The sequence below is a fragment of the Poecile atricapillus genome, chromosome 15 (genome assembly GCF_030490865.1).
Source record: "Poecile atricapillus isolate bPoeAtr1 chromosome 15, bPoeAtr1.hap1, whole genome shotgun sequence".
Taxonomy (NCBI): Eukaryota; Metazoa; Chordata; class Aves; order Passeriformes; family Paridae; genus Poecile; species Poecile atricapillus.
The window spans coordinates 9,456,347-9,474,890 of NC_081263.1; the positions used below are offsets into that span (position 1 = coordinate 9,456,347).

Below are 18,544 nucleotides of genomic sequence, written 5' to 3' on the forward strand. Positions count from 1 at the left end.
TCCCCTGGAAGCAGCACTTCCCCAGGCAGGAAAACACCCCAGCCAGGGTGGTGGGGTTAGCAGCACTTTGGGGACATGAGTGTCCTGCAAACACATTTTCTGAGCCTGAGTTAGAAAATGATTTCTCAGTGCGCTGAGGAAATCAAGGTATAAAGTAGTCAATATGTCCAGAGACTAGCCAGGAGCAGAGCACAGGGAAGGGACAAGGGATCCTCCAGGCACTTCCCTAAAGCAGGGGGGTCCTCACCTTCACACCTCTGAACCTGTGGGCACAGGAGGTGCAACTTCCAGGGTGTGCTGGTCACTGGGACATGATGCTCTGCCAGGGCCCAATCCAGCTGTCAGGACCTTGGCTGAAGAGCCAAAGATGGAGCAGGAGGAGGAGGATGAGCCCACAGCTCTCTGAGGAAGGGGATGCAGAGCCCCATTCCAAGCTCTCCTGTTGCTTTGCATCTAAATACCTGCACACTCTAGCTTCAATCTGGCCAGTGTAAAGTGCAGGCTGGCAACCCCAACCTGCCCAGAGGCACCGGCAGCCTCACACCATCCCCATACCTGAGTCCCAGGTAACTCAGCCAACACGACCATGTGGCTTTAGCCCTGTGGCTCTCCACCTGTCCCCAGGGAGGAGAGGAGCCTGAGAAAACCCTTACAGCTCTCACATCCCCTTGGCAGCTGGAAAGGAAAGGGTGCAGATTTCTCTGGGAGAATGCAGGGTTGTGCAAGAGCCTGGCAAAGGAGTGATTAATGACAGCAGGAATGTGCTGTGCACTCAGGTCCTCGGGAGGCACCAGGGAGAGACCCCCCTGCCTCTGGCACAGTCACCAATGAAACCCCCCCGGAGTCAAAGGGCAGAGAAGGAAGTGTGGTGGCTCCAGCACCCCCCAGCAGCATCACCTGGGAGCTGTGGGACAGCATCGCAGCAGCCAGACTGCAAAAAATACCCATTGCCAGGAGCTATGCTGTGTGTATGTCTAATAAATTTATGTCTAATAAATACAGCATTTCCACACGCAGCAGGCTGCAGGGATGCTCAGCACAACCAACATCCACCAGGGCAGCCTGGCTGATGCCCAGAGGGATATCGCCCTGCTGCCGAGCTTTTCACGGCTGACAGTGCTGGGACGGGGGGCTCAGCATCGCTCCCCATCCCGGCCAGTGCCTCGGTTTTCAGCAGCACCGCCCCTCTCCCCTTCCCAAGGCTTGTGCAGAGGGCTGGAGCACGGCCAGCGCTGGGCTGGGAGCGATGCGGGGCGGCGGGCAGGCAGCTTTCTGCGGCGGGGATTAGCACCCCGGGCACGTCGCAGCCTGCAGGAGCTCCCCGCTCCCCGCTCGGGGGGCAGTGCCAGCGGCACATCAGCATCCACCACCGGCACGACTTGCGAGGCCTCGGCTCGGCCGGCCGGGCCGCGGGGAACGCGCACGGAGGGCTGTGCTCCCGCACCCAGCGCAGCCGGGGATGCTGCGGGGCTCCCGGCAGGTACAGCAGCCCGCTCCCCGCTCCCCGGCCGTGCCTTACCGCTGCTTTCGGCTACAGCCTCGCCGCGGGGTGGGGAGGTGCTGCCGGCCAGCTCAGCTCAGCTCCCGCTGCAGCCTGCGAGGAGAGGAGCGTCAGCACCCGCGGCAGCCCCCGCGCCCCGACACCCTCTCCCCACGGCACGGTTCAGTGCCCAGGGCTGCCTTCGTCCTCCTCCTCCTCCTCCTCGCCATCCCTCCGGCAGCTCACACCCGCTGGCTCTGATCTCTCATGTGTGAAGAGGGGATGATTCTCTGCTCCACTTCATCAACCCCACTGGGGATGGGAGAGGAGGCGGCTGGAGCCGCCCCAAGCGATGTCCCAGAGTGGAAGCGGAGCGCAGGCACCCCCAGCCCAGCAAGAGATCTTTCAGGGGAAAAGCAGAGCCAGTTCCACCAGACACACCAACATTTCCATCCCTGTTGCTCCATCTCTGGACAGCCTCGACCCGCGGTAGGCATGGTCGGCCACCAAGCAGAGACCTGGTCCCCCGGGATGTGTCATCTGCTCCATCCCCACCAGCCGAGACAAATGTACGGCACAAAGCCTGCACAAGGTACGGGAGCAACCTGTGCTGCTCAAGCCCTGACTCATCCAGAAAAGCATATTTTAGCTAAATTTTTCAAGAAGGACTGTTTTCTGTCACAATTGTGCGCGATTGGGAGACCCTTCTCAGTAGCAGCAGCAGCTTGGGGCAGAGCTTCAGGTAGAAAGCAGAGCAGGACATGGCCCCGCACAGCCAGGGCAGCCTCTCACCTGGCTTTGCCACCCTTTCCCAGCCCCTGCTCCTGCAGGAACTGCTCCCTCTTCCCCTACAGAAAGGAAATTCTCTCTCCAACCAGCCCTGCTCACCCAGAGCTGGGCAGAGGCTCGCACTCCGGCACAGAGGGGATTCAGACTCCACTCCAAGGCCCCAGGCAGTATCCCAACAGGCTCCTGTCCCAGCTGGAGCCCAAGTCTCACACCTCATCCAAGGGCAGCATCCTTGGTTTTACACCTCATATAAAGGGAATATCCCAGTGTCTCCATGCCGGGGCCGTGCCCCACCGCAGGTTTGTTTTCACGGCCTCCCCTTCCCCCAACTAATAAGTTTTGTCACTATTTTTAGTGCATTTGATTAGGATAATGAGTGGGAGCTGACTGACAGCTCTTTAAGACGTTGAATGGTTTGTAATTTGTACTTGACAAATACTGGCTGGTAATGATTGCACAGCGGGATGGAGGGGGGAAGCTGCAGCCCCAACTCCAGGCTGCAGCACATACAAATAAAGCTGTGCCGCGTACACACGCGGTGCCCATGCCCCTGCCACCCGGGCACGCTGTGGCACGGGCTCATGCTGCGAGGCCACAACAATGATTAGACCAAAAAGAGACAAAAAAGCCACGAGGAAAATCCAAATACGCCTCAGCCTGGGGTCAGCCATGTGCTGGAGCAGTGGGGTGCCAGGTCTGCTGATGGGGAAGGGTAAGTCCCTGGGTGGATGGATGCACTATCGACCTCACGCTGGGAGATTTGACTGTTTGGTGGCTGAAGATGGCTGCTGTGGCAGCAGCCTGGCACTCCCTGGCACATCTGGCACATCTGGCACAGTCTGCTGCTCGCTTGGCAGTGGGGCTGCCATCGTCACCAGCACACCACTGGCACGGCCATAGCCAGGCTCACTATCTGCCATGCCCACCTGTCTCCGTGTGCTGCTGGCTCTGCATTTGGGATCTTCCCGGCCTCCATTCCTCCCGAGACAGAGGGGAGGGTGCCAGGGCTGAGCTCAGCCACGCAACTCGCCCGGGGCAGAGGCCGCAGCAAGGAGAGGCCAACCCCGTCCTCCCCTCTCCAAAAGCAATTAAAAAATGAAGCACACTCGGCTGCACACCTCGGCTCGGATCAGATCACGGTACGAGAGAGAGCGGCACGCCCGTCCTCCACTGCCGGCGCTGGAAATGCCACCTGCACTGCCCAGCATCCCCACGCCTCCAACACCCACGCTCCGGGCTGTCCCCCCCGAAAAATTAATGGCTAAATTGGGTGGCAGGAAAAGGCTCCATCCTCTGCCCTACCTCCCTGTGGAGAGATGCTCTGGCAAAGGCAGCAGCGAGGGGAAGCGGCGGCTCCCGGCGAGTCCCGCTGCTTTCCGCTGCGCCTGGATCGCTCAGGGATACAATGGCCGTGGTACTGCGGGCTGGCCGAGAGGGGAAGCGATCTTATCGTCTGTGCGAAGACACTAACAAAAGACACTGATTGGGAGCAGACAAAACACAGCAGAGGCAGAAACCTTGGGAAATGCCGCGGCAGGCTGGGGCCCAACAGCAGACACCGAGCTCTGGGGAGGGAAACATCTCCGGCGAAGCGGGCGCTGTCCTTGGAGCGGCTCCAGAGCCGGGGGTGCCGAGCAGCACTGCCGGCAGGCGGGATGGGGATGATGGGGGAGAGGGGCTGGGAGCACCAGCACCCACCCACGGTGGAGAGAGACGAGCTCAGCCGTGTCCTCAGCTCGCAGAGCCCCGGTGAGATTAATCACGGCAACTGTCTCACACCAGACTGAAAAATGAAGCGTGCGGGACGGCGGGCGAGACAAAGCAGCCAGGCGGCACCCAGCCCATGGCAGCGGCAGCGGGGACAGGGAGAGGCACAGAGCAGAGGCCCCAAACACAGCCAGCCCCTCCATCCCCTTGGCACAGCCCTCCCAGCAGGGCCAGCCGGGGCAGAGCCGTGCAGGATCGAAGGGTGCAAGGGGTGCCATTAAACCAGAGGTCCCAGGCTGGAGGCGGCCAAAGGGCACTTTGCCATCCCCCGTGTCCCCCTGCTTGGGTGGCACAAAGTGGCAGCAGTGCTGTCCCTGCCAGCTTGGCCCCAGTGCTGGGGGTGAACCCCCAGCTTGGTGAGTGCTGCCATAACCACATCGAGGTGGTCTTTCAGTCATCTTAAGGTGGCACCCTTCCCCTTCCCCTTCCCCGCTTCCCTCTCTGCTCCCTCCCCATATTTCAGTAGGACACACAGCCCCGGATATGCTCACAGAACAGTTTCCCCCTCTGTCCCAGGGGATGCTCCCGGTTTTGCCCTTTCCCACGACAAGCATCACAGCTGGGGGCCAGCGAGCAGCAGCACAGACACCGGAGCTTTGGGGACAGCCTGGCTGCTCCGGCTCAGCCCAGCATCCCCTCTGCACCCCAATACAGCCAGGCACTGTGTCCAGCCAGGGACAACTCCTGTCCCCTGCCCCGAGCCACCAGGCTTTGCTCAGTACAAGCCAGGGAACACATGCTCGTCTCTGCCAGGCTGGGAGCAGCCTCAGTGCAATGAGTCCCGGGAGCTGTGAAGAGGGGGAGCTGCTGCCCCAGCCCCACAAGTGGGGTGGGATGCTGCAGACCCTCTCCCTGCCCGGCTGACTCAGTGAGGGCACGTCTGGCTTGTGCCTGCAGCCCTTCTCCTCCACAAGGACACTCATTTCTCACCTGCACTGATTCCTAAAACAGAAGGAACAATGCAGGGATGCTCACTTAATCTCTCAGCTCCAATCTGGGGACAGGAGAAGCCACAGGCAGGTGGCCCCTGTGCCTGTCTGGGATCTCTGCTTCACCCAGTAACAACATGTTGAAGGCATCTGAGCCAAAGCCATCCCCTGGCTCCCCCCAGCTGATGGAGAACTCTTCCAGATGAAAGAATGACTGGAGTAGGGAGGGCAGTGCAGCTGCTGTGTGGGGGCCCAGCTACACACTCCCCTCAGATAAAAGTCCCAACCCTTCCTCTCTGACCCTGTCAACTCCCATTAAAATTAAGACCATCTTAATTAAAGCTCTACAGCCCAAGACAGCAGAGGCCAGTGCATCACAAAAAGGGAAAGGATAATTAGATCAACCATCCAAATTCACTCCCCCTAAGCATGGGGGAGAGTCACGGTCAGGAGCGATGCGAAACGCCTCCGAAAAGACATGTCAAAACAGGGACTTTAAAAGACCAAAACAAACCCTGAGAAGCACACAAGCACATTCTGGATGTTCATGTGACCAAGAAATTGGGAAACTCCAAGCATGCACACTGGGAGCATGTAGGGAGCTTGAGTTCTCCTAGCCATCACAGGGTCAGCCCCTCCACAGGCAGATTTTGGCTTGCTGGGATGATGGGCAGTGGCTCTGCCAACGTCAGTGGCCACAGAGAGCTGCAGGCTGTGCCCCCCCTACCCCCACAGAACCCCAAAACCAGGCAAGGCAGAGGCATCCTGACACTGGGCACCCCCAAGCACCATCCTGCATAAGGCTGGCAGGAGAAAGCCACAAGCCTTATCTCCCTGAAACAATGCAAGCGGTTGAATGGGGGAAGCAGAATGTGCTGCAAGTTGTGCTTGCTGGTGCTGAGCTGAGCACTCAGTTTTAAGCCTGTTCTCCACTGAGAGACGTGAGAAGGGAAGGTGGCCATTGCCACACCTTGTCACATCGCTGTCACTGCACTGCAGCAGCCCTGGGGACCCACAGGGGGATCCACATCTTTGGATCTGTCAGCATGTGGGTGCATCCTTCCTGCACTGTAAGGCTCTCCACCAGTTAGAGAAGGGAAAACAAAGCCTTTTCACCCTGAGGGTGGTCCAGCACAGGAACAGGGACCGGAGTGGTGGTGGGATCCCCAGCAGGAGATGCTGGAACTGGCTGGGTGCTGTGCAGCCTGACCGTGCTGGTGCTGCTCCGGGCTGGAGCAGGGATGCCTCCCAGTACCTCCCAGCCTGACTCAAGCCTGCACTTCCAGCATTCCCATCAGGACACCAGCCAAAGCCAGGAATTGCCCAACCAGCTCCAGCAAATGCTTTCCAAGGCACACAAAGCCTTTGGCCTGCATTAACCTGAACTGGCTTCTCCCAGGCAGGTGATGAGGGCATCGCTCTCCTCCTGCCAAGTCCAGGAGAAGGAAACTGAAAGGAAATGTTTCCAAGGACAGGAGTGCCCGTGGGGCTGGGAAGAGACAATGCTGGGCAGGGAAACTCTGATGTTGAGCTGGAATGGCACTAGGAGCTGGAGCTCTTGGCCACCAGGACTGCCTGGAGCCACGGGGCAACTCTTCCCCAAAACAGCCCCATGGCTCAGCACTCCTCAAAATGTGCCCTTTTAACACTGGCCCCTGGGCATGCTGGCACCTCTGAGCTCTCACTGCCTGTCACTTCATTCTCCAGCTTTCCATGGCCCATCACTGCCCTGATGTTCCCACTCTCCTCCAGGCAAAGAACCAGGACAAGGGACTGGCCCCACTGGAGGGGGTGATGGAGACCTGGTGACACAAGCTGGCCCTTGGAGGAGGAGGGGTGATTTCTGTTCCCCATTTCTGCAGCGCCTCTCCCAGCACAGGCAGCCTCAGGCTCCAGGAAATGTGGTTTCCTTCTGCTTTCTGGAAGTGAGTATGAACCCCGGGTGCTCTCTGGGGATGGCTGTGGCAGCACCCAGCGCACTCCGTGCCCTGCCCGGCTCCTGGGGAAGGGGCAGGTGGCAGCAGGGAGCTGATGTGACTCACAGGTGTCTCAGATCCGGGCAAAACAGTGGTGCCACCTGTGTCTGCCATGGCTCCAGGGCTGACACACCCATTCTGACCCGGGCGAGACAGCAGCGCAGGCAGGCAGGCGGCAAATCTCCAGGGCAGGGGGAGGAAGGGGGCAAGGAACGCAGGAGGCAGAAAAGCTCCAGATCTGAGCAAGTTACAACCACCCCTGGCCACGCTGGCGTCACTGCTAAAACATTTCCACTTTCAGAGAAACCAGCCCATCCAGTCCAGCCAGGAAAGGAGCTCCTGGGGCCCCACTGGCCCTCCAGGACCAGAGCCACAGCCCCAACAGCCCTGCTGAGGGGTCCTGTAGGATCCCCGTGGACAAAAACCTCCCCACAGCCTTCCTGACATGGAACAGGAACTGAAACACTCATGGGGAAAAAAGGGGACGATGTGGGGAGGGTATATGGGTATGTGCACCCTTGGCACAAACCCATGGAGCTGGGAATTGCCCCTCTCCCAGCTGGAGCTACAGGGACATGGCAGGACACATGCTGGGGTTCACTGCAATGGGAGGGGATGAAGGACAAGCCAAGCAGAGGCCAAGGCTCCTCTGTCACAGATTTCAAACACTTCCCACTTTGCAGACCCCTGAACATTTTCAAATAAATAAGCAGGATCTCACAGAACAAAATTATGCTGATTATTTTCCTGGGTTACTTTTTGGCAAATGCCCAACACAAGCCTCATGCTCTGGGGAACCGTGGGGCCACCAGCCCTAAAGCACAGACGCTATGTGTGGCTGCAGGTCAGGGCTGGATGAGCAGGATCAGCCTCCAGCAGTGCACACTCGACTCATTTCACCTCCATGGGCACAGATAGCTGTGGGAGCAGGTCCCACACCAGTGATCACAGCATGGGACTGTGGCTCTGGCCTTGGAACACCGAGAACATCACTGGCAACAGAGCCCTGAGACATGCTGGTCCCCACAGCCACTCCCATCTGCACCACCAAAACAAAGCATTGCTCAGGATGCGTCAGAGGAAGCAACCAGGGAGGGTCTTGAGGGGCAAACGGAGATCAGCCAGCCCTAAAAAGCTTTTCCAAGCCCAAAACGCTGCGTTGGATTGCCAGCTGCTCCTGGGGTGAGTGGGATGCTCACGCCAGAGAGGATCCAGCTGGGAGGTGCAGCCCCCGACGGTGCTCACTATCAACAACCTGAGCAGATGAAAAACAAAGAAAAATGCTGAGCTGGTGTCTTATCTCTGTCACTCCTGGAGCAGAGAGCTGGGCTCTGCACACCTCTGGCACTGCTCACTGCAGTCGTGGTGGGGAACAGAGATGGATGTGACCAGTGACACGTGGACCTTGCACCCTCCCATGGCACCTCTGCAGCCCTCACTTGTGCTGCTCATCCTACAGGGACAGGATGAAGGGATGCAGGGACAAAGGAATGAAGGGCATCTCCTCTGCCTCCCATCACCTGTGGCTCACGGTGCCTTCAGGGCAGCCCCCTGGACCACAGCATGGGAGCAGGAGAGCTGTGCCCATCCCCAGATCACCCAGAGGGCTCAGGTGAGTGTGTACACACACGTGCACACCCCCCCCACACACCTGCACCTGTGCAGGAGGCCAGGTGGGCAGGCAGCTGCCCTCCTTGCCCAGCCCCAGCCTCTCACAGCACTCCCAGCAGCCTGAGCCTTCCCACCCCACACACTTCTGACCTCAGCTGTTCATGGCACTGGAGCATGGAACTCATCCTGGTCACAGTGACTTCTGCAGCTCCATCTGCACCATTCCTGATCCCATGTCACCCGCCCTGCCTGCTGCAGCAGGGTGCTCACTGGAAGCTCCCTCCACACTATTCCAAGGATTCCCAATCCCTTTCCCAGCACAGCAGGGCCCCACCAGCACTTGCCTGATGGGCAGGGGAAGGAAAGGGCCCGTCTGAGCAGGGAGTGACTCCAACAGCCTTTTTGTGAAGTTATTTTGCATAAGTCAGCAAGCACATGCTTCCACCCAGGAACATCAGTGCCCAGGGAGAGCACTGCCCGAACCCACTGCTGCTGGCACTGGCTGCAGCTGAGGATGAGGATGAGGAAGGTGCTTGTGCTTCATGGAGATCACATTTCTATTTGCCCTGCCTAAGGGGAGGCTTTACCAGTGGGGTGTGTGTGGGGTAGGACAGTGCAGCTGGGGCTGGGAGAGGGGGAAACTGAGGCACACACTCTGTGTAAAACCTCACCCAACTCCAGTGACAGCCACTCAGGTGCTCTTGGGGGAAACTGAGGAATGCAGTGGGAAAGCAAGGTGGAGAAATGAAACCCAGACACAGTGCTACACCTCCAACCCCAGATTACCGCAAAAGGTGAGATATTTTTAGGACAAATTTAGCAGTGACCTAACCCTCTCATGATGCCCCCAAACTGGTGTGTGGCATGGGAGGGGGACACGTTGCTCAGGACAGGCTGGACTTGTTAACCTCTCCCATGCTGGAAGGGCAATGCAGCAATGGGCTTTTACCCTCATTGCCCAGGCTTTTGGTGGCCAAGGTTGCCAAGCACAGTCAGGAAGGATGGGAGCAGCTGCACTGAGTGGAAACTATTTTCACAGCATGCAGTCAGGTTTCCATCATCCATCCATCCATCCATCCATCCATCCATCCATCCATCCATCATCCATCCATCCATCCATCCATCATCCATCCATCATCCATCCATCCATCCATCCATCTCCATCCATCCATCATCCATCATCCATCCATCCATCCATCATCCATCCATCATCCATCCATCATCCATCCATCATCCATCCATCATCCATCCATCATCAATCCATCATCCATCCATCCATCCAACCATCATCCATCCATCATCCATCCATCCATCCATCCATCCATCCATCATCCATCCATCATCCATCCATCATCCATCCATCCATCCATCCATCCATCCATCCATCATCCATCATCCATCCATCATCCATCCATCCATCCATCCATCCATCCATCCAACCATCATCCATCCATCCATCATCCATCCATCCATCCATCCATCCATCCATCCATCCAACCATCATCCATCCATCCATCCATCCATCATCCATCCATCCATCCATCCATCCATCCATCATCCATCATCCATCCATCCATCATCCATCCATCCATCCATCCATCCATCATCCATCCATCCATCCATCATCCATCCATCCATCATCCATCCATCCATCCATCCATCCATCCATCCATCCATCCATCCATCCATCCATCATCCATCCTCAGCACAGGGGGCTCAGGGCCAGCCAACACCTCACGGTCACAGGAGTGAGACCACAACAGGTCAAGCATGGGCTGGGAAACTCGGGGCCAGCCTCTGAGTCTTGCAGCACAGGGAGAGAACCACAGCACAGCCCAAGTCACACATGTCCCTCCATCACGTGTCCCCCTTGGCTGCAGACCCCAAAGCCATCCCACTGCCCTCCTGGCATGGGGCCCACGGCTGTGAGGTGAGGGCAGGCTCGCTACACACGGCCCCCATTTCTTATTTTTTTGCCTTAAACTCCCAGGCAGTTCAGTTCTCCACATTTCTCCAGACAAGCCCACCAATCCCACATGCCAGCCTATGGATATTTCAAACACTGCTTCTCCACTGAGACTACGTGGAGTCAAGAGGCTCTTGCAGGTTTTTTTAAGGGCTGAGTTAAAATCAATGACCAGTCCTGCCCTGCCCAGCGGCCGATGCCCTCGGCAGCCCAGCCAGCCCCCAGCCCTCAAAAACCCCTCCCAGCTTCCCAGTGAGAGCAGCCAGCAGATCCATAGCCTGAAGGGGAGTCAGTGCAACACGCAGATTTGCAGGTCCTGGTTCCTGGCCCAGGTTCAAACCGCATTTGTTCCTGAAATCTGTTTCAGGGTTTTCTTTGCAGAGCGCGTGTGTGCAGAGCCATGTGCACGGCGGCACCGCTTCCCAACACGGACCGTGCCAAGGTCACTCTGCCAACCTGGGACCGAGCTGGGGCCTGGCTGCCCCTCCTAAGCACACTCTGGGCAAGTCTGGAACAAGATGATCAGGGAACTGGAACTAGATGAGCTTTATGGTTCCTTACAACCCAAACCACCCCACGATTCTGTGATATGCTGGACTATCTCCCAGTTTGCTGCCCATTTAAGCGATGAGGAACCAAAGGCTTTAAAACAGCCCCGTGACACACGGCATGTTTTTTGCTGATGGGTGGAAACTTCAGCAAGACACAAGCCCTGGGGAGCTGGACTGCACCACCCACAGCTACAGGCGGTCAGGAAGAGGAGCTTGGACTGGAAACAGTGACAGCCCGTGCTCCTGTCCCAGGAACAGCTATGCACGGATGGTTATTTCCATCCAGAGGTCCGAGCTGCTCTCCAGGCATGGGATTGAAGGGCTCCCTTCTGCAGGGAGGTACAGGGGTGTGCTGCTGTCTGACAAGGCTGTTTCTGATGGGATGCACGCTGGACACATCTCCAGGCGGGCTTCGGAGCACGATGCGGAGCACTGCGGAAGTGAGCTCAGATGGGAAATTGTTCCAAGAGATAAAGAAACGAGTTGGAAACCGAGCTGCAAAATAGACGGCACAGGAAACAATAGCACTTCAGATAGGCTTTCCAATTTCCCACAGCCGTGCCAAGAGTCCAGTGCTTTGTCCCAGGGATGCTTGCGGGTTCCCCCTGCTTAGACATGCTGGGAGGAGGTGCAGGCTGCTTGCTCCCTCCTACCTCGTCTCTTTCAAGATCTTACAGGCATTTGCTGGTTGTTTAAATGAGAGGCTGGGGACCAAGTCCTTCAGGTCTCATTAGATAGGAGTTTAGCTCTGTGATGACTTCAAAGACCAGGCATGATCCCACACCAGTGACAGGGAGAGGCAGATGGGATTTTGGAGGCGCAGCAGCCCCATCCTCTGCTTGCCTCAGTGTGTTCAGTGAAATGATGCTGCTTCACAGGAGCTGCCCAAGCTGCTAAAGGCCATCCCTGCCTCAGGATGGCTGATGTCCCCTCCATGCCACCAAGGCAGAGAAAGACCCTCTTGTCTCTGCAGCAGAGCCTCCAGATGGGTTGGTCACTGCAGCGCTCTCCGGGTCTCATCCCCCTGCTCCCCAGCAGGGGCTGGGATGGCCCTTTCTGCCTCCCCGCGGAACCTCCATGATTTTCCATCACTCTGGCACAAAGTCATTAAAGGGCAGAGCTATCATTAGGGCATCTCCATCACACAGGGAGCACTGCAAGGCCACTAACGATCGAGACAGGGAACATTGGACTTCCCTTCCCTGCTGCTGCACAGCCCATAAATAACCCTGTCTTGGGCTGTTTTGGCAAAGCCAGGAGGTGTTTAGAGGAGCTCCTACCCTGCTGCTCCCAGGTCAAAGCTTGGAAGTGAGAATTGACCCTCGATCTCCTAAGCAAAGGTGTTCCTTCCTGATATATAAGCATTAACTGGCTAATGATTACAGAGACAGCTCCCCCCGGGGAGCCAGCACACGAGCCTCGGCTCAGACACCAAGTGCCACGGTTTTGCTCTGCCTGGATCCGGAGCCAGCCGAAGCTGATGGCTTAGCACAGGTAAGCCAGGATCAAACTCTACAGCAAAGGTGTCAGGAGCGGTCCAACAGTGAAAATAACAGAAAGGATATTGTTTTAAAGTGGAAGATTGCTGACGTCTCCCTGCACATCCCCTTCCTCACGCCTTCATGGGCAGCCCTGTGACTGTCTGACCAACACCTGCTGCTTGGGGGGCCTGGGCACATGTTGAGCCACTGTGCTCTGAGGGGGGGTGTCCAAGCTGGCAGGGACAAAAGGGCTCCCATCACTAATGGCTGGGTCTCGGGAAGGTTTGTCATGACTCCCTTCTTGCACAGCTCATGCTGGCAGTGGGGATCTCCTCAGCTGAGAGGAAAGCAACAAAGACCCCCAGCACCCCTCCTCTGGGGGCACCAGCTGGGCAGGAGAAAGGAAAATCAAGTCTTTTGTTGCTATCTTCATGCAGTTTCATAGAGAGCTGCTGGATATGTGCTGTCCTGTCCCTGTCCCTGCTGCACAGGCAGGAGCTCACCTCAGGAACCCCTGCGCTCTGTGCCCTCCACTGTCCCCAGCTCCTAATGCCACAGTGCGGTGGAACCTGTCTTGAGGGACCCCCTGGCTGCGTCACATCACGTCCCTTCCATTGCATCACTTCTGGGGAGCCAGGAGGATGGGCCATGGCACCCACAGGGCAGCACAACCTGCTCCCTGCCAGCCCTCACTGCTGCTCAACATCTCTGGGACCAGGACCAGGACCACAGTCACTTCCTGGCACCATGGCCAGGGCTGAGCCCTGGCACAGCACAGCAGCCAAGGGGTGAGAAAGGGCCAGGGAAGAGTGCCCTGTGCAGGGCCAGCGACACACAGGGACATGGAGCGGATCCCCACTCAGTCCAGCAGGTCTCACACGAGGCTGCACAGCTCCCTGATGTGATGCCCAGCACCAGAGAGGACCATGCCAGGATCGGTGCCACAAGATGCCAGCACCCCACCACACCTTCCCCCAGGCACACAGCCCTGTGCAGTGTCCCCATCCCTGCAGGCTGCCTCCTGCGTCCATCCCAAGCGCCCCCAGGATGCAGCACAGCCTGTCTCGGCAGTGAGCAGGATAAAACCTCATCCTGACCCCCGTGTGGCTCAGGGCAGAAACCACGATGCTCTTGCAGGGCACTGGGGGTTGTGACAGTGGGGACACGCCACTGCCACCACTTGCAGCCACACATGCGGGTTGGATCGCCCAGGCTGCTAATGGGGAACTTCCTGACTGGATGAAGTCTTAAATCGGAGAAGCCGGGGCTCTGCAGCCCCCCCAGCAGCTGAGCCAGCCGGGCACAGCAAGGGGCAAGCGAGGGACACGGCCAGGGGCACGACTTGCCGGGTCCGCCAGGGCTGGACACTGGCCCCAGAATCACCGGTGAACAAACACGACAAGGGAAGCAGATCACGAGACATCAAAGCAGGGGGGCGATGAATATTTCATGTCCTGGCCTACATACAGCCCGGCTGTCCCCGCCCTGCGCTCCCGGGGGTCCCCCACAGCCCCTGAGCACAACAAAGGGGAGTTGCAGGCAGGCGGGGCCGCCCCGCCGGACCCCCCGCGTCCCCCGCTCTGCCCCGCCAGGCAGTGACACCCCCGGCCGGACCCACGGCTGACCCACCAGACCATGTGCATCCCGCTGGACCCACAGCCGCCCCACCGACACCCGGCACCAGACCGCCAGCATCCTTGTGGGGACCCGCAGCGAGCTCTGCAGGCTGCGGGTATCCCACGCTTCTGGAGCCACAGCTACCCCACGGCAGCCTGGGCATCCTCGGCCGGACCCACTGCCTCCTTGCCGAGCTGCCAGCATCCCCGATCGGACCCACAACCGCCTGGCGCCACCGCGGGCATTTCCCCGCCGACCCTCCGGACTTCTCTGCCGGCATCCCACCGCGGGCATCCCCCCGCCGGTCCCCACTGCGGACATCCCCCTCCGGACCCCACTGCCGGACCCCGGGCACCCCCGCCGGACCGCGGGACCCCCCGGCTGCCCCACAGCGGGGCAGCCCCGCCGCCGCCGCCACTCACCTCCCGCCGGTCCGCGCAGCGGGGCCGCCCCCGCCGCTCGCCTCCAGCGCTCGGCCCCGGCTTTGTCTCCGCGCCGGGGGCGCGGCCGCCGCCCCCCGCCGCCTTCTCGGCGCTCGGTGCCCGCACCGCCCCGCACCGGGCCGGGCTCAGGGCTGCGCCGCCGGCAGCAGCATCGCGCAGCGCCGCGGCCCCGGCGCGCTGGTGCCTCGCCCGCCCCCGCTCACCCCTTCTGCGGGGCGGGGGGGGCACCGCGGGGAGGGGAAAATAAAAAAAAAAAAATTAAAAAAAAAAAAAGAGAGTAATATGGCAGCAAACCGGAAACGGAGGATGGGGGAAAAGGCAGCAGCAGCCCCTCCCCTCCCTCCGTGGCTTTTTTTTTTTTTTTTCCAGGGAGAAGGCTCCGGGCAGCCGGGCTCCGCGGGGCGCGCACGGGCCAGGGGCCGCCCCCGCCGCCGGCGCTGCCGGCGCGTCCCGGCCCGCGGCGGGGGAACCGCCTGCTTGAGCCGGGGACACGCGTGGGAGCGGCGGCCGCGCTCCTCGGGGCGCGTCACCCCGCGGGTGAGGGGCTGGGGGTGCTCCCACCCGAGCCCAGCGCTCCCCGCCCCGCCGGGCTGGCTTGCTGTGTTACCTGGAAGCCGGAGCTGGTGACACAAAAGTGATTTTCAGGAGGCTGAAACCCGGCTGGGTTGCTTTATTCAACAGCCCTAACACACGGCGAATTGCAGGGGAAATGCTGTTTTGTCAGGTTCTGTTCCTGCCCATCCCCAGGAGGGACACCTCGCCTTCCCAGAGGGCTGCAACCCACATTCCCCCTTCTCTGAAGTCAGAAGGAGGCAAAACTTCAGATGGAAAAGCAGGCAAAGATAAACCATGTCCTGGGCCTCCCTGGGAGCCGGGGAGCTTTGTGGGGCCCTTTGGAGGCAGCACAGGCACGCAGCGGTGTCCGTGCTCCGCTGGGGCATCTATCCCGTTTTTGGGTTAGCATCCCCCAGCCCCGGTGGCCCCTGAAGCCGGTGCCGGCCTCCAAAACAAGGCAAAGCAGAGCTGCGGGTGTTCCTGGGGGCCCAATCCCCGGCTGGCAGCATCACCCCACCAGGTGTGTGTGTGTCCCTGAGTTCCACTCGGGGCAGGTGGGCACACGGCAACAATTCCACCCATCCCTCGCCTTGCTCCTCAGCATACTCCCCTTCCAGCAGCAGCGGGAGGTGGGAAATGCCCAGCTTTGCCCTGGCACCGAGCAGTGCCGGGGTGCACACACGGGCTCAGGGCTCAGCCGGGTGCCCCGATGCCTGCACCCAGCCCGTCGGGGCTGCCCGACCAGCTCGGCGGCGCTGGCAGCCCTCCCACCTCCCCCACCGGCGATCCATTGAAGTGTTCCCTGTCACGTTATCCTCCAGGAAGAGAGGGGATGAAGCAGTCCACTCCTTAAACCTCCATTTAGGTCTTTTATCCGGCACGCTGGGCTGCTGGCCAGCTCCAGTGACCCTTGCATTTCCACAGCCAGCGCCACCTCTGCCATCCTTGCCCACCCCTCTGACCAACCCTGCAGCCACTCCGCGGGGGTTTTCCAAAATCCCTCCTCTCCCTGAGCAAGATCTGACACTTCAGAAACGATTTGGGAAGTTAACAAATTTTAAAGAACTATGCGGTGGAGTTTTTCTTTCTGTTTCCCACTCCCCCCCCGCCTTTTGAGTTATTAAAAAAATATTTCCCATGACACTGGAGAAGGCCAGCGAATCCATGAGTCACCAGGAACAAGGAGTCATGCACGCGCCGATCCATCACCCGTGGCCAGCACAATGTGAGGGGCCCTTCCCTGGGAGGAGCTGGGGCTGATAAGGTCCCTCCAGCCGGGCAGGAGACGCTTTCCCTCTCGGTTCCCTCCCAGGGCTGGGCGAGGCCGGCCGGGCTCCCCGGACACCCGTGTGTGGTCTGGGGGGCTCCGTGCCGGAGCATCCAAGCGCAGCCCGGTTCGTTCCGAGCCTCGGGCGGGGTTTCATCCTTAGCCCACCCCCAGCTGGCGTGGGGCTGTGCAGGGAAGGATTCTTCACGCGATGTGGGATGAAGGAATTAACCCGGTGGTGTGGGGCAGTCCCGGGTGCTGCTCTGCTCACCCGTGTGGATGTAACATAGGGGAACGTGGGGTCTCACCAATGCCTGGGGAGCCCCACACCTTCTCCTGCTGTGCTGCACAGGGACACAGGGACACACGGACACACGGACACAGGGACACACGGACACTCTCCTGTCCCTCCCTACTCCAGGATCACCCACTCTGCAGGCCTGGGGCGCTGCCGGAGGGGAGAGCACCCCGGGGGAGTGGGGAGCTGGCTCCAGCCCCGGGTGAGTTGGCGAGGATGACTCAGCCCCTACTGGATCCAGACTCAAATCTAAGATGCAATTATGACTTATAAATATTTGTATTTTGTTTTTCTCTTTTGCAATCAACTTCTTTTCTCCAGGCTGTCCTCCCAATCGGAATTCCCATCTCTGGCGGTGCCAGCCCATGGCTGGAAGGCAAACACCGACAGCACTGTGCCTTTCAACACGCCAGACCAAGTCCACGACACAACCTCTTCTTCTTCTTCTTCTAAGATGATGCCAATGTGCAAATCTAAAATTACAAACAGACACTCTTTAAACCCAGACTCTTATCTTTTGGCCTCAGATGCTGGAATGTGCCCTCACAGGGCTGACATTAAACATGCAATGCTGTGGATGCTGTGATTAAGACCATTTAAGCAACCCAGAACACCTCAGGACACTCCTGGGTCAGACATGAGGTCCAGAGCCTGACAGCCCCTGACCACCCACTTCCCTTTGCCTCCTGCCTCACTCCAAATATTTATCTTTAAGCAGTCTGATGCAAATTGCTACTTTTTTTCACCCAACCAGGGATTTCAGTCTCTCGTCCGAAACTTATTTTCTTGATATGATTCTTCACTTTTAAATAGCGCTGATAAAACCCACCCCAAAGAGAGGAAGAAGCTCACAGAAACTGAAAACCAGGGTACTTTCAATTTGAACAAAAGTAGCACTGAGTATTTCCAGTGGCTCGGTTAGGACATCTTGAAATGATGCTTTAAAAAGAAATGAAGACATGCTCAGGTATTTCTGTGTTTTCTTGCTGACCTTTACGCGAGTTTCATCAGGAACAAGAAGAATGAGAGTTACTGTGGGCAGATGCTGTCATGCTCATGAGTAAGTAAATAAGTACGTGGCTCCTTCCCCTCCAGGTGTGCAGATCAAACTGCTCCACAGGGCTCCTGAAATCCTCCTGCAATGTAAGAGAGTGCTTGTTGGGTCCAGTGTCTGATCTGAGCCCTGACCTCCCCAAAGTAACTGTGGATTTACAACAAAACATCTATTAATCTCCTGCCAGCTTTATTTTTAAGCGTCCCTTGGCACGCGTGAATAAGTTTTGTCTATTGGATTCTGTTCCTGAGGCTGCACTTTGTTCACTGCAAGTTTCAAATACAGTTGCAGGAATTATTACTATTAATAATGTAATGGTTGTGTTTGAGATGCTGGACAGAGAGAGAGGCAGCCACGGCTCTTGCCCTGAGATTTTACGATCATTGGGCTTTACAGCCCTGCAAATAGTGAGTGTGAGATGGGAAATGATCAGCACCATCAGCCCTGTAAGGGAAGCTGCAGTTTCATGTTCAGGAGCTGATTTACTAAGGGGGATTGACCAGAATAACCCTGCAGCACGAGCCATTTGGCAATATTTCATGCTAGAAATGCTCATTCTGGCCATTCTCTCCCACACTGAACATCAGGGCTGCAGGAGCTGAACAGCAATCACCAGCATCTTGCAGGTTATAGGATAAAAAGGGGCAGCTGAGAACAAATTACCAGGAGGGCTCAGGACCTGTTGTGTCCCTCAGTGTGGTGACAATCTGCTGTGCAAAAGGGGCTTTTAGCCCTGGCCAGGAAGTGTCATTGCAAAATT

The 18,544-nt window shown here is 58.2% G+C and overlaps 1 protein-coding gene across 1 annotated transcript in view; it reads right to left on the reverse strand.

Annotated features, from left to right (window-relative positions):
• The window catches only part of SRC (SRC proto-oncogene, non-receptor tyrosine kinase), a 28,492-nt gene extending 13,703 nt beyond the window's left edge, over positions 1-14,789 (reverse strand). Inside the window, exon 1 of the mRNA XM_058850706.1 lies at positions 14,590-14,789. The gene's annotated coding sequence lies outside the window, so the exon portion shown is untranslated. The remainder of the gene's footprint in view (positions 1-14,589) is intronic.
• Between the last annotated feature and the right edge of the window lie 3,755 nt (positions 14,790-18,544).